Genomic DNA, 11,722 nt, shown 5'->3' with positions numbered 1-11,722 from the left:
GGAGTTCTAGAGGTGATAAGCTTCTATAATACATTTATCTGCAAAACAAAATATGTTGTAGTACAGTCGCGAAACATGTTAAGCTAGCTAGTAGATTAACAAGCTGGTCACGTTATTGTTGAGAATCTAATGTTCTAAAAAAGGCACAGCACACCATCTCAATCTCATCGCAACTGTGAAACATGGTGGAGGGGGCATCATGGTTTGGGGATGCTTTGCTGCCTCAGGGTCTGGACGGATAGCCAACATCAACCAAAAAATGAATTCCCAAGTTTACCAAGACATTTTGCAGAAACACTTAAGAACATCTGTCCACCAACTGAAGATCAACAGAGGATGGATGATGCAACAGGACAACGACCCAAAACATAGAATTAAATCAACAACCGAACGACTTCAACAGAAAAAATACTGGGCCTTCTGGAGAGTCCTGACCTCCTGAACCCAATAGAGATGCTGCAGCATTCACACCAGATATCCCAAGAATATTATAGCTGAACTGTAACAGTTTAGTGTACTACTCCGCTCCGATTTCGCAGTGTGCATGGAGAGCTATCTTCATGGTGTACTGCATCCCAACAAGCATTGGGCTGTCTTCTCCAGCTCGCTTCTGAAAAAAAGCAAGATGGTGGCGAGTGTGAGAGATTTAATAAATCGTTCTCTTTATTTAATAAATAATTCCAATAAATTCTGTTATTTTAATATATAATTCCCTTAGTTTTAATAAATTATTCTGTTACTTTAATAAATAATTCCCTCAGTTTTAATAAATCGCTCTCTTTATTTAATACATAATTCCAATAAATTCATACAATTATTTCACTTGTGCAATGTGTCTCATTTCTTTTATAGTTGAGATTGTGTAAATATGAATGGGAGTTTGTTTAAATGTTTTCTTCTTAATGGATTATGATAATCATTTTAAATGTGTTGTGCTTAAGTGAATGTTTCCCCAAGGAGACTGGAGAATGGGTGGGAAAAAATCCCCCACAAGAGGTGTGGAAAAAAGGCGGGAAACAGAACAAAGGAAATGCCACAAAATGGCTTGTAAAAACGAAAGACAGCTTTAAACTTCAAATAAACCAAACTAAAACACAACCAAACTTAGAACTGGCTGAGCACCGCTTAGTCCTCTCTTTATGCTCTCTTTAAAGAGCACTGCCCATCACAGGGTTACAGTAATGGCACATTGTTTCTCGTTCCATCTCTTGACAGGGGTCTTGTTGTATTTCTCCTCTGTGTTTGTTACGGTTGTGACAGGGTTATTGTATTTTCACTGAACCAGCAACTCTTTTCTCCTTGGATCAGAACCGTAGAGTTCCCCAAGCTAACTTCAGAAAGTCCTTCTGTTTCTTGAATGAGACGTCAAACACACAGCAGCGTAAACATTTTTGGACTCCCTGAGATTCACTGTAACCTCTGAACCCCTCAGGGGGTTGAAGTTATTTCTGAGTTAAATTTGAACTCTTCAAAGTGTATTATGTCTTGGACACTTTGAATTCTTGACTTTGCTCTGCTTCCAGCATGCTCTGTGGACACCATGTTTGTAGAGGTTAAAAACAGTTGGTGCAAACAGCAAAACTTTGTAGAAATACCTGCAAAAGCACATTCAGTACCTCTGTCAGAATTCTTAGTTTTTGCTTCAAAAGCAAATATTTGTCAATCAGTTTGTCAGTGCCATCAGGATGCCTAGTCTGTGTGTCATTGCCCATGAACAAGGCACTCAAAATACTTAGTCATGTTGTCAACAGTGTACACAGGAAATTCACTAGTGTTAAAATTGCAGTGTTACTTACTTTTAGAGTTGAGTGTTAAGGTTGTGGAGTTAAATTGGGTTGGAATGACACTGCATTGTGTCAGTTTAATATTGAACACAACACAGTTCACCAGCCTAACACCCAAGATCGTTAATCACTTCATCCGGGATATTGGAGGCTCTCAATGAGGTTAAATTTTCTTCACTAACGCCATTTTGTCTTGGCGCCAAGCAGTGCCAGCAGGGTGAGAAAGTGTTCTATTGTCTTGCTTATTTAAAGGTTATAATAGGTGTTTTAGTGCATGTTTTTGGTGAGAAATTGTGTTTTATGGCAGTCTTTCTGTCTATGAACAGATAACTAACTGTGCGTCCACACCGAACGCGACGCGAGCGACAAAGCAGCCGGAAGTCATGCCTGTCGCTGCCTGTCGCCCAGTGTCGCTCGCTCTCATTTTCAATGAGAGCGAGCGACACTGGGCGACAGGCAGCGACGCGGCGCGAAGCGGGCGGTTTGAGCGATGCGAGAGAGTTGACGAGAGCTCAACTTTATGCAAATGAGCAGTGACGCGCGGCGGCGACTACCAATCAGAAACAGATTCTCATATGTCCGGTGTCCGGCCTGAAATCGCTGCTCTGATTTTCTGTTCCTACTGAAGATTTATTCCGCTCGCAAAATGGAGGAGAGGCTGATCATCGCTGTGTCCGGTTTCCCGGTGTTGTATGATGTGTCCCTGTTTGCATACAGGGACCTTAATAAAAAGAATGATGCATGGAAAAAGGTGTCAGAAATTGTTGGGGTGCCAGGTAAGGAAGTAGTTTACAGCATTTTAATGGTAATATTAAACTGATAGAAGATAGAATGTAGATGTGTTAAGTCAGATTAAGCTTTCATTCGTTTCAGTGCTGATAGCCAGCAAGAAAGATGTGTTTCAGGAGTACTTAAATGCTTTGAAATGATGACTAATCATGTGGTTTTATTATTTTACTAATCATATTGAAAAATAAGTGTACATCTTTATATTTTTGTCCAAGCCAAAAAAATAAAATAAATGGCATGTCAGTTTGCTCCAACAATAACTGAATGGTAAAGCAACAGTGTTTGATTAAATATAGTGTATAGGATTTTTTTATATGTTGTACCAATAACAAGAATTAGAGATTTATAGAGAGTTATAAATTGTTTTTTCCTTGTTCAATAATAATAAATGTTTTAACACATAAGGAGATTAATAGATAATCATTTTTATGCATATGACGTGCATTTTAAATAATGCGAAACGTTTGTACGAGTGTATAATGTTTTAGAATTGTGTAGACAGGCTGTTTCTGTATTCTTGCTGTCTGAGTGCCTGTGTTTGGAAACGCCCACACCAGCGACAGCTCGTTGAGTGAGACACGCCCCCAAGCGACTCATCGCCTGCTGCACGAGCGACACAGAGCGATTTTATCGCGTTCGGTGTGGACGTACAGTAAGTTGGCATTAGTTAGCCGACGTTATGTAACACTAGTTAACTAAACTAGCTAGCTTGCTAGCTAACTAGTTAGCGTTAGCTATTGGTTGTCAACCCGTCAGTGTTTTTAAGTCTGCTGTCCGTTTTGAAGTAAATAAAGACATCTTTTTTACGGGGAGTAAGTTGTGGATTTATATTTGTCGAGTTTTTAAAGTAAATCTATATCCTGCTAGTCTGTGTAGGTTATCTCTATTTAGCTGGCTAACGCTAACTGCCTTAGCATTTAAGGTGGACTGAGAAACTCAAATTAGAAGCCAGCTTTAACTAACGCTAACGTTGGCTAGTTTCATAACTATTAATTAGTGACTGCAGCACTTAAATTGAAATAAGAATTTAAAATTATAACCGCACTTTAACTGGTTTCATAAGTAGTATTAGCGACCGCAGCATTTAAGGTGGTATTTTTTTGTATTATCGACTGCGGGAGTTAAGGTGGATTTTTTTTTGTATTAGCGGCTGCGGGAATTAAGGTGGAATGAGAATTTTAAATTAGAAGCCCACTTCAACTAAGAATAAGATCTTTTGGAGCAGATAAACATGAATCTGTTGGTGCCCTGACTAATGCCAGGTGTGATCTATATTTTGGTATAGAGCTCTACGCTTTATACCAAAGAAGTCATTAATGTTTTGATGTTGCTGAACTGTGTTGTGTTAATATTGAAAATTAGATCTAAATGGATCTAAACACAAAACTTTGTTTGTTTTATTTTATAAAAGAAATGTGTACTCAGTAAAAATGGTTAAAGGTGGGTCGTAGTATGACCTGTGTTTTGATTGTGTCTTAAACGTAATTTAAATGTAAGAGTTAAAATATAGAGATTTTTTTTTTAAGTTTACATCACAGAAGGTCGTTTTTTTCATATGTTTCTCCTGGACTAATGGACTAATTTCCTGGATAATTTATGAGCAATAGTGAGTTATGGACAGTGTGTGTGGAAACATGTTTTTCTGTTTTATTTCCTTTAGTTAAAGAGAAATCTTCCATACCCCTCGATACACTGCTAAAAGTGACCGATGAGACTGGGACAGAGGTGGATCAAGATGTGTTTGCTGATCTCACAACCTCAAAAGACATCTGCTTTATCATTGAGAATGAGTGTGATTGTAGATGAAGTGTTTTCCTGTTGTATGGGAAATTATTTCGAAACTATATTATAGGATTTATAGGGACTATATTCTAAATAAAACCTTTACTGTTTTCACAGCCTCCTACTCAAACCTGTCCTCACCAAGCTTGACTTTTTTTGTAAATGGCAGACCTTTGTATTGGAATGACTGACTAGTCAAGTTATTGAGCAGTTGTTGAGCAGTGAAGCTGGTTAAAGCTGAATAAAAGTTTTAACTTTACTATGTGTGTGATGTGTTTTTGTAGTTTAAAACATCATTTAATCAGTAAGTGTAGAACAGGAATTGTCATCACGGTGTATTTTATTACACCACGTCTGTGTAGGTTATTAGCTCCTCACAGTGTTATTGCTGTGATTTAATTTTGCCTCATCAACATTGTACATATAACACCCACACCGTGTAAATTTCTACCACTCCAGTAGAGTAAACCTGGAACACTGATATAGAGTAAATGGAGTCTTTTCCAGTGTAAATATTTTACTCTTAAAGTGTTAGCATAAATAACACCAACAAAGTGTTAATATACTAACACTTTGTAAAGTGTTAAATTAACACTTAGGTGGTGGTTCCCATATAAACACTGAAAGTGTTAAATTTAACTCTTATAGTGTTAAATTTGCCATTTCAAATTTGCAGTGTACAGTGTAAATACATTCTGATGGTAACAAGCTTTTGATTTGAATCAAATCAATTAAAATTGTATGTTTTACACACAAAGTACAAACTTACACAAAACATGACTGTATGTGGGAGACTGACAGCAAGAAATTAGTCTGTAATCAAATATTCTGAGTAATATTCTTTTACTGTATTGTTTTCACTGCAATTTGCTGACAAAAAAATCTGACAGAAATTTAGGAAAGACAGACAACTGTGTGGCAGCACTCTGTACATGACACAAAGAAAAACTGCAAAATTAGAAACTTACTCTAAACATTCAAAACAACCTGAGACAACAACTTAAAGAATTATAGTGCTTTTTTATGCATTCTGATGCTTCTCTCTGTTGGGCCACATGTTTATGAGATGCACCTCTGGCCCGTGACTGAGAGCTGTTTGACTATTGGTTGATCTAAAACTTCACAAATTTCCCTTCTTAACTAAAAGCCAACAAAAGAAGAGATGGAGCCCAAAGCCCCCACCTCTGTTTCACCCATATACTGTATAAAAATGTGTGTGTTTGCTTGTTGGGTCAGAAGACTTTGACCAGTTCCAGTTATATTTAAATATGTTTTCCTATTTATTTTAGTAGATTACCATTTTCATCTATGTAAGTACCATCAAGAAGAAAACATTTAAACAAACTCTCATTCATATTTACACAATCTCAACACAAGTGAAACAATTTTATTAATTTGTATTCAAATAATTCCCTTATTTAAAAGAAAAATATGTATTAAAACTCAGGTAATTATTTATTAAATAAAGAGAACGATTTATTAAACAAAGGTAATTATTTATTAAATAAAGAGAACGATTTATTAAAACGGAGGGAATTATTTATTAAAGAGAATAATTTATTAAAACTGAGGGAATTATTTATTGAAGTAACAGAATAATTTATTAAAACTGAGGGAATTATTAATTAAAGTAACAGAATAATTTATTAAAATTGAGGGAATTATTTATTAAAGTAACAGAATAATTTATTAAAACTGAGGGAATTATTTATTAAAGTAACAGAATAATTTATTAAAACTGAGGGAATTATTTATTAAAATAACAGAATAATTTATTAAAACTGAGGGAATTATTTATTAAAGTAACAGAATAATTTATTAAAACTGAGGGAATTATTTATTAAAATAACAGAATAATTTATTAAAACTGAGGGAATTATTTATTAAAATAACAGAATAATTTATTAAAACTGAGGGAATTATTTATTAAAGTAACAGAATAATTTATTAAAACTGAGGGAATTATTTATTAAAATAACAGAATAATTTATTAAAACTGAGGGAATTATTTATTAAAATAACAGAATAATTTATTAAAACTGAGGGAATTATTTACTACATCAAGGAAAGTATTGGCTCATCGCTGTCAAGCCCCCTCCGCTGTCCTGGCCGCGGAAAGCACTCGCCCCGGCAGCGGAGGGTCCCGGCGGCGGACAGCGCTCGGCCGCGGCAGCGGAGGGGGCTCGACAGCGGTGAACCAATACTTTCCAAAATAATTCCCTTAATTTAAAAATATATTTATTTATATAATTTAAATATCTCTCTCACTCGCCACCATCTTGTTTTTTTCTGAAGGGAGCTGTAGCAGCCAGTCGCAATGCATGTTGGGATGCAGTACACCGCGAAGATAGCTCCCCATGCACACTGCGGAATCGGAGCGGAGTAGTACACCATCCGGGTACCTGTAGTGCACTACAGATCCTCAGTTTGGTCACATACTGCGTACTGCATACTGGCTTTAGGCAGATATAGTACACGAGTAGTATGTAGTATGCCATTCCGAATACAGCCCGAGACTCAGAGAGAGAGCAGATTTTCCTGAGGGTGGGGGAGCGCTCAGAGTAAACACACACACACAGCTCTCAGTCTGTGACTGTCAGAATGGCTCAGAAACCCCTTCATACTGCAGAATACAGTATAAAATTAGTACTTTTTATGATTATATTATTATTATAAGTTTCCAGTACTTTGGAGAAAGAAAATAACATTACTATTTAATCAGTATTTAATCAGTAAAAGGTAGCCGTTTATAATTTTATATGATGATTGTAAACACTTTATAGCAACATGCAGAGCTGCCAAAACCCTTGTTCCATATAAATAGTTCATTTTGTATGTCTGAAAATAAAAAATAAAAATAGAAAATCTGAATAGTGCCTAAAAAATTCCTGGTTTTTACCATATTCTGGCCATTACATGTTCAATTGAATAATTAAAGTGTCTTAAATGAATTGTGTAAAGGCTTCTAAGTGATATTAATTCGTAGAATTGACTATAATTATTTGATTATTGACTAATTATTTAATATTAGAGTGAAAAGCCTTCAAATGTGAGTATGTAATTTCAGGCAGAAATTAGTCAAAATAGGCTTGGAGCTTAATTATAATGTGTTACATAATACATATAAATACTTAATGTTGGAAAATAAATAATATTAATTTAATAAGAATTTAAGAATATTAAAATAAATAATTGATCCCTATAAAATGTCCTGATTATTGTGAATAATTATAAAGGAAAAATATTAAAAGGAAAAATATGTAATATTTAGAGTTTCAATATTAATATCTTACTATTAATAGTGTTCAAACTGCTTGCCAGTACTAAGACCGCAAACTGCACAAAATGTGAACCAATCAGCAGCTAAACCCGTAGGATGTCTGGGAACACCCACTGCGCAAAATATTACCCAATTAGGAATCAAGTGGGTGTGGTCAATGAGCTTCAGCGCCGGAGTACCGCATTCTCTGGTGATTGGGCAAGTACATGAGATCTCCCTGCTGCTACTCGCTGAGGAGCAGAGCCAGAAACTATTCAGGATTTTCAGAGTTTCAGAGTAAATATTCGAAAACTACGTGATAATTTCAGCTAAAGTAAAGCTAGAAAGCTTAACTAGGTTAGTTTAGCCACTCAAAACCGACTTTGAGGGACTTTACTGACTGCCGCACGTCGGTGCCGAGTTTCCGCGCGCGGGTTGCCAGATTGGCGGGAATTAAACACCCGGATTGGATTTGGTGAGTGATAAACTTATTAAAGTTAATAATTTCGGTAAAATGCTGATAAAAACGAAATATTTATTTTTTATGTATATTATTTTATTTTCGTACCTGGGTGTACACTATTTCTTTTTTGTTATTTTAGAATTCGTTAGATTATAATTCTTTTAGCATTTTGAGCTAAGTTTAGTTAGTTACTTTCCTATATTTCATATCTTATTTTTTGTTTTTATTAAATGCTGCGTAGCTTTAAACGCGAGGATGAGCTCCTGTTCACGCTCGGGTTCAGGCAGACAGTCTAACCTCTAGTATGCAGAACTATATTATTATTGTTATTAATTTTCCATTCTTTTAAATAGCAGCATACTTTCATTTTTATTTCTCAACCCTGACGCGACCCGGCCAGAGGAAAGTAATGTAAAATCTCAGGTCAGTCCAGGCTCCAGGAAATAGTTATCTGTCTTTTAATAATATATATGTTTATATAAATAACCATATTTAAATACAGTGGTATACCGGAATACCGTCATACCCAACCCTACTTGTGGTTACTAATATTTTGAAAGGAAATATTATCTGGTTAAAATAATCAAAGTAATACTACCTCAATAGTAAGTTTTATTATAATAACCAAATTCTCACCTCAATTTCCGAATCCCTTATAATATTTACCTTTATTATTATATTATACCCAAACACTCACCTGAATCCTTAATAACCATACTTACTTTAAACGCTGCTCTGAAATCCTAAAAGAACCTGAAACTAAAAAGACAAACAGTTATTAAACTAATTATATACTTATTATAGATACGTACCTGAGGACTGATTAATAAAATAGGAAACAAACCTAAAATAATAGCTACTGACACAATGAGTCTGTCCCAAAACCTAGTGAGCTCTCTATGTAGGCACTGACTACGTAGACAGCTGTTTAACTAGACAGCGTTCTAACCGTTTCCAGCCTCATAAGACACATTACAGGGACTCTCTAGTTAGAGAGCTATCACTAATAATAATAACAATAAATCATTATTTTAACATAGTGCTGGACGATATGGCCAAAATTTATATCACGATATATTCCTTAAATTCCGGTCGATACGATATAATTTCGATATTGATATAAATACTTTGAAGGCCTCAGAAAACTGCTTAGAAGCCCTGCAATCCCTGCAGCACTGCGGATTTAAATTATTATATAACTGTGTAATTTAAGACATTGAAACCTCCTTTCACAAAAACTGTAATACTTTAGAAATAAAAGTAGTCAAAATAAATGAATGCTCAATATTATTTGCATATAGCAAAATAATAACATGACATCCCTGTCAAACATAAGCCTATATAACTATTACCAATAAAAATAACTTTAAATTACAACAGGCAGAGCTTCTTATTCTTTGTGAACAAATTTAACAGATTAAAACAAGTGTTTCAACTAGGATATAGAATACAATAAACCTTTATAAATAAAGCGACAAGATTTTCCTGTCAAATAAACAAACCTACAGGCTTTATCAACTATGAATAACTTAGTTACAACATAAGCTATAAAAGTGCTTCAGTCAGTATAAGAAAAATATTGTATGTAGTGGAGTTGCTTGAAGTGGTGGAACAGATTAGATGTATTAACATTACCGCTGCTGGTCGGCTGCACTCTCCGGCACAATTTGCAGCAAAGCGGCAAGGGAGCGGACCCGCGGCCGAGCGAGCGGACCCGCGGCCGGCCTCGAGGACCCACGGCCGAGCGAGCGGGCCTCGAGGACTCGCGGCCGGCCTCGAGGACCCGCGGCCGAGCGAGCGGACCCGCGGCCGGCCTCGAGGATCCGGGGCCGACCGAATTGAGTCTACCTTAGCCTTGGATCCGCTCGTCCCGGCTCCGTTTGGCTCCAGCGCGAGACATATGTGCTGCGTAGCGAAGCGGACCCGAGCCTAGCCATTTTAACCTAGCCTTGCCTAGCCTAGCCTATTTGGCTACGTGCCTGTGTGGTTACGTCATCACGCACTGACGTAGCCCAGCTATGGGGGCTGAATGTGTTGAGCTCTGCGGCGAGCTGACGCCAGTAAAAAACGCCTGTCCATGATTCTAATACATATCGATATACCACAAAACTGATATCACCGTTATTGAAACATTTCTTATCGCGATAAATACCGATAACGAATTATTGTCCAGGCCTACTTTAACAATAAAATGTGTAGAACACCTACATAGTTTACTTAATACATTTATATTGATTAAATAGTTGCTAATAATCAAGCTGATACAAATAATTGAAAATTGTGGAGAAAAAAGTTTATATGCAGACAGACAAAAGCTGTCTTTTAAGCATGAAAGGTTTGTTTAAAGAATAGCACTCATCTGTTTTTGCAAATATGCATTTTATTTTATGCTATACACATTAACTATACACATGCAGTCATTTCATTTATTAACAATTAATCAATCAATAAATAAATACAACCTGTGTGAACTAGAGGTGGGCGATACCGGGAATTTTGGTATTGATCCGATACCAAGTAAACGCAGGGCCAGTATTGCCGATATCGATACTGATACCGATACTTTTTAATATTTAAGCTTTATAGATCCAAATGATCCAAAAACCTAGGATATAATTTCACCAAACATTGTAAGTGATAACAAAATACTTTAGTATCACAATCAATTTTTTTTGTTTAGAAACAATGGAACAGTAACAAAACAAAGTTTAAATATAAAGTAAAAAAATTAAATAAAAATTCTCCCCTCACTAGACATCTTTTCTAGTTCTTTGTTTCTTTGTTTCTTTTTTTTAATAGAAATGTCATTTGGAAAAACAATAAAAAATAAGGAATTGTCTTCCTTTCAGTGCAATTCAAATGCAAGTTTTTCTTAAATAAACAGAGTGTAAAAAAATATCACTCAACACTAATCTCCTGAGGTAGAGGCGTGTCGACTCGAGGAGAGCGCTGAGTGGGCGGGGCCAGGCTGAGCCTACCTGCGTGGCGGTTTGGATGGCTTTTCTGAGCCATGTGACGCATGTGCAACAACAAGAGACCAGAGAGTAGACTGTGGTGAATCCTCGTGCAAAGCAGTCAGTGCGTGCGGCAGAGAAAAAAGCTTGAATATCGATATTTTTACACGAGTATTGCTCAATACCAATACCAGCGTTGGTATCGATATTATCGATATTTGGATCGATCCGCCCACCTCTTAGTGTGAACAGTTAATTTACAAAACAGATAAGTGATATTCTTTAAACACAAAGGAACAAATCACTTTTCTGTTTTGAAAAAGAACTGTTCACACACTAAATAAATAAATAGCATATATAAAAGTAATTTTTCATTTCTTGCAGGGAGAAAGACCTACAAGATACTGTGCTCTGAATTCAAGTGTACCACTTCTGAGAATATTCCTGGATGACACCCAAAACACCAAGCCTGACTTTCGCCTGAACCATGAAATCCCTGACAGTGCTTTTAAACTCAGTCAGCACGAGAGCACCCATGGTTGGGGAGGGACCATTGAAGTCTTGGTTTTTCTTTTTTGGTTGGCCTGTGGCACATCATACCATGTTGTGTCGCGTGCTTTTTCTATGCACCGTGTAATTCACAGAGTGGCCAATGAAATGCGGTGAATCCTTCCGAAAGTTATCCGGCACC

The 11,722-nt window shown here is 36.3% G+C and overlaps 1 long non-coding RNA gene across 1 annotated transcript; it reads left to right on the top strand.

Annotated features, from left to right (window-relative positions):
- Window positions 1–4,097: 4,097 nt before the first annotated feature.
- Window positions 4,098–4,614, top strand: LOC125786811 (uncharacterized). Its single transcript, XR_007428833.1, has 2 exons — window positions 4,098–4,371; window positions 4,473–4,614. It is a non-coding gene; the product is annotated as an uncharacterized LOC125786811 (long non-coding RNA).
- Window positions 4,615–11,722: the final 7,108 nt, after the last annotated feature.

This window comes from Astyanax mexicanus, chromosome 22, assembly GCF_023375975.1.
Source record: "Astyanax mexicanus isolate ESR-SI-001 chromosome 22, AstMex3_surface, whole genome shotgun sequence".
Classification (NCBI taxonomy): domain Eukaryota; kingdom Metazoa; phylum Chordata; class Actinopteri; order Characiformes; family Acestrorhamphidae; genus Astyanax; species Astyanax mexicanus.
This window is presented reverse-complemented; position numbering and strand designations above follow the sequence as displayed.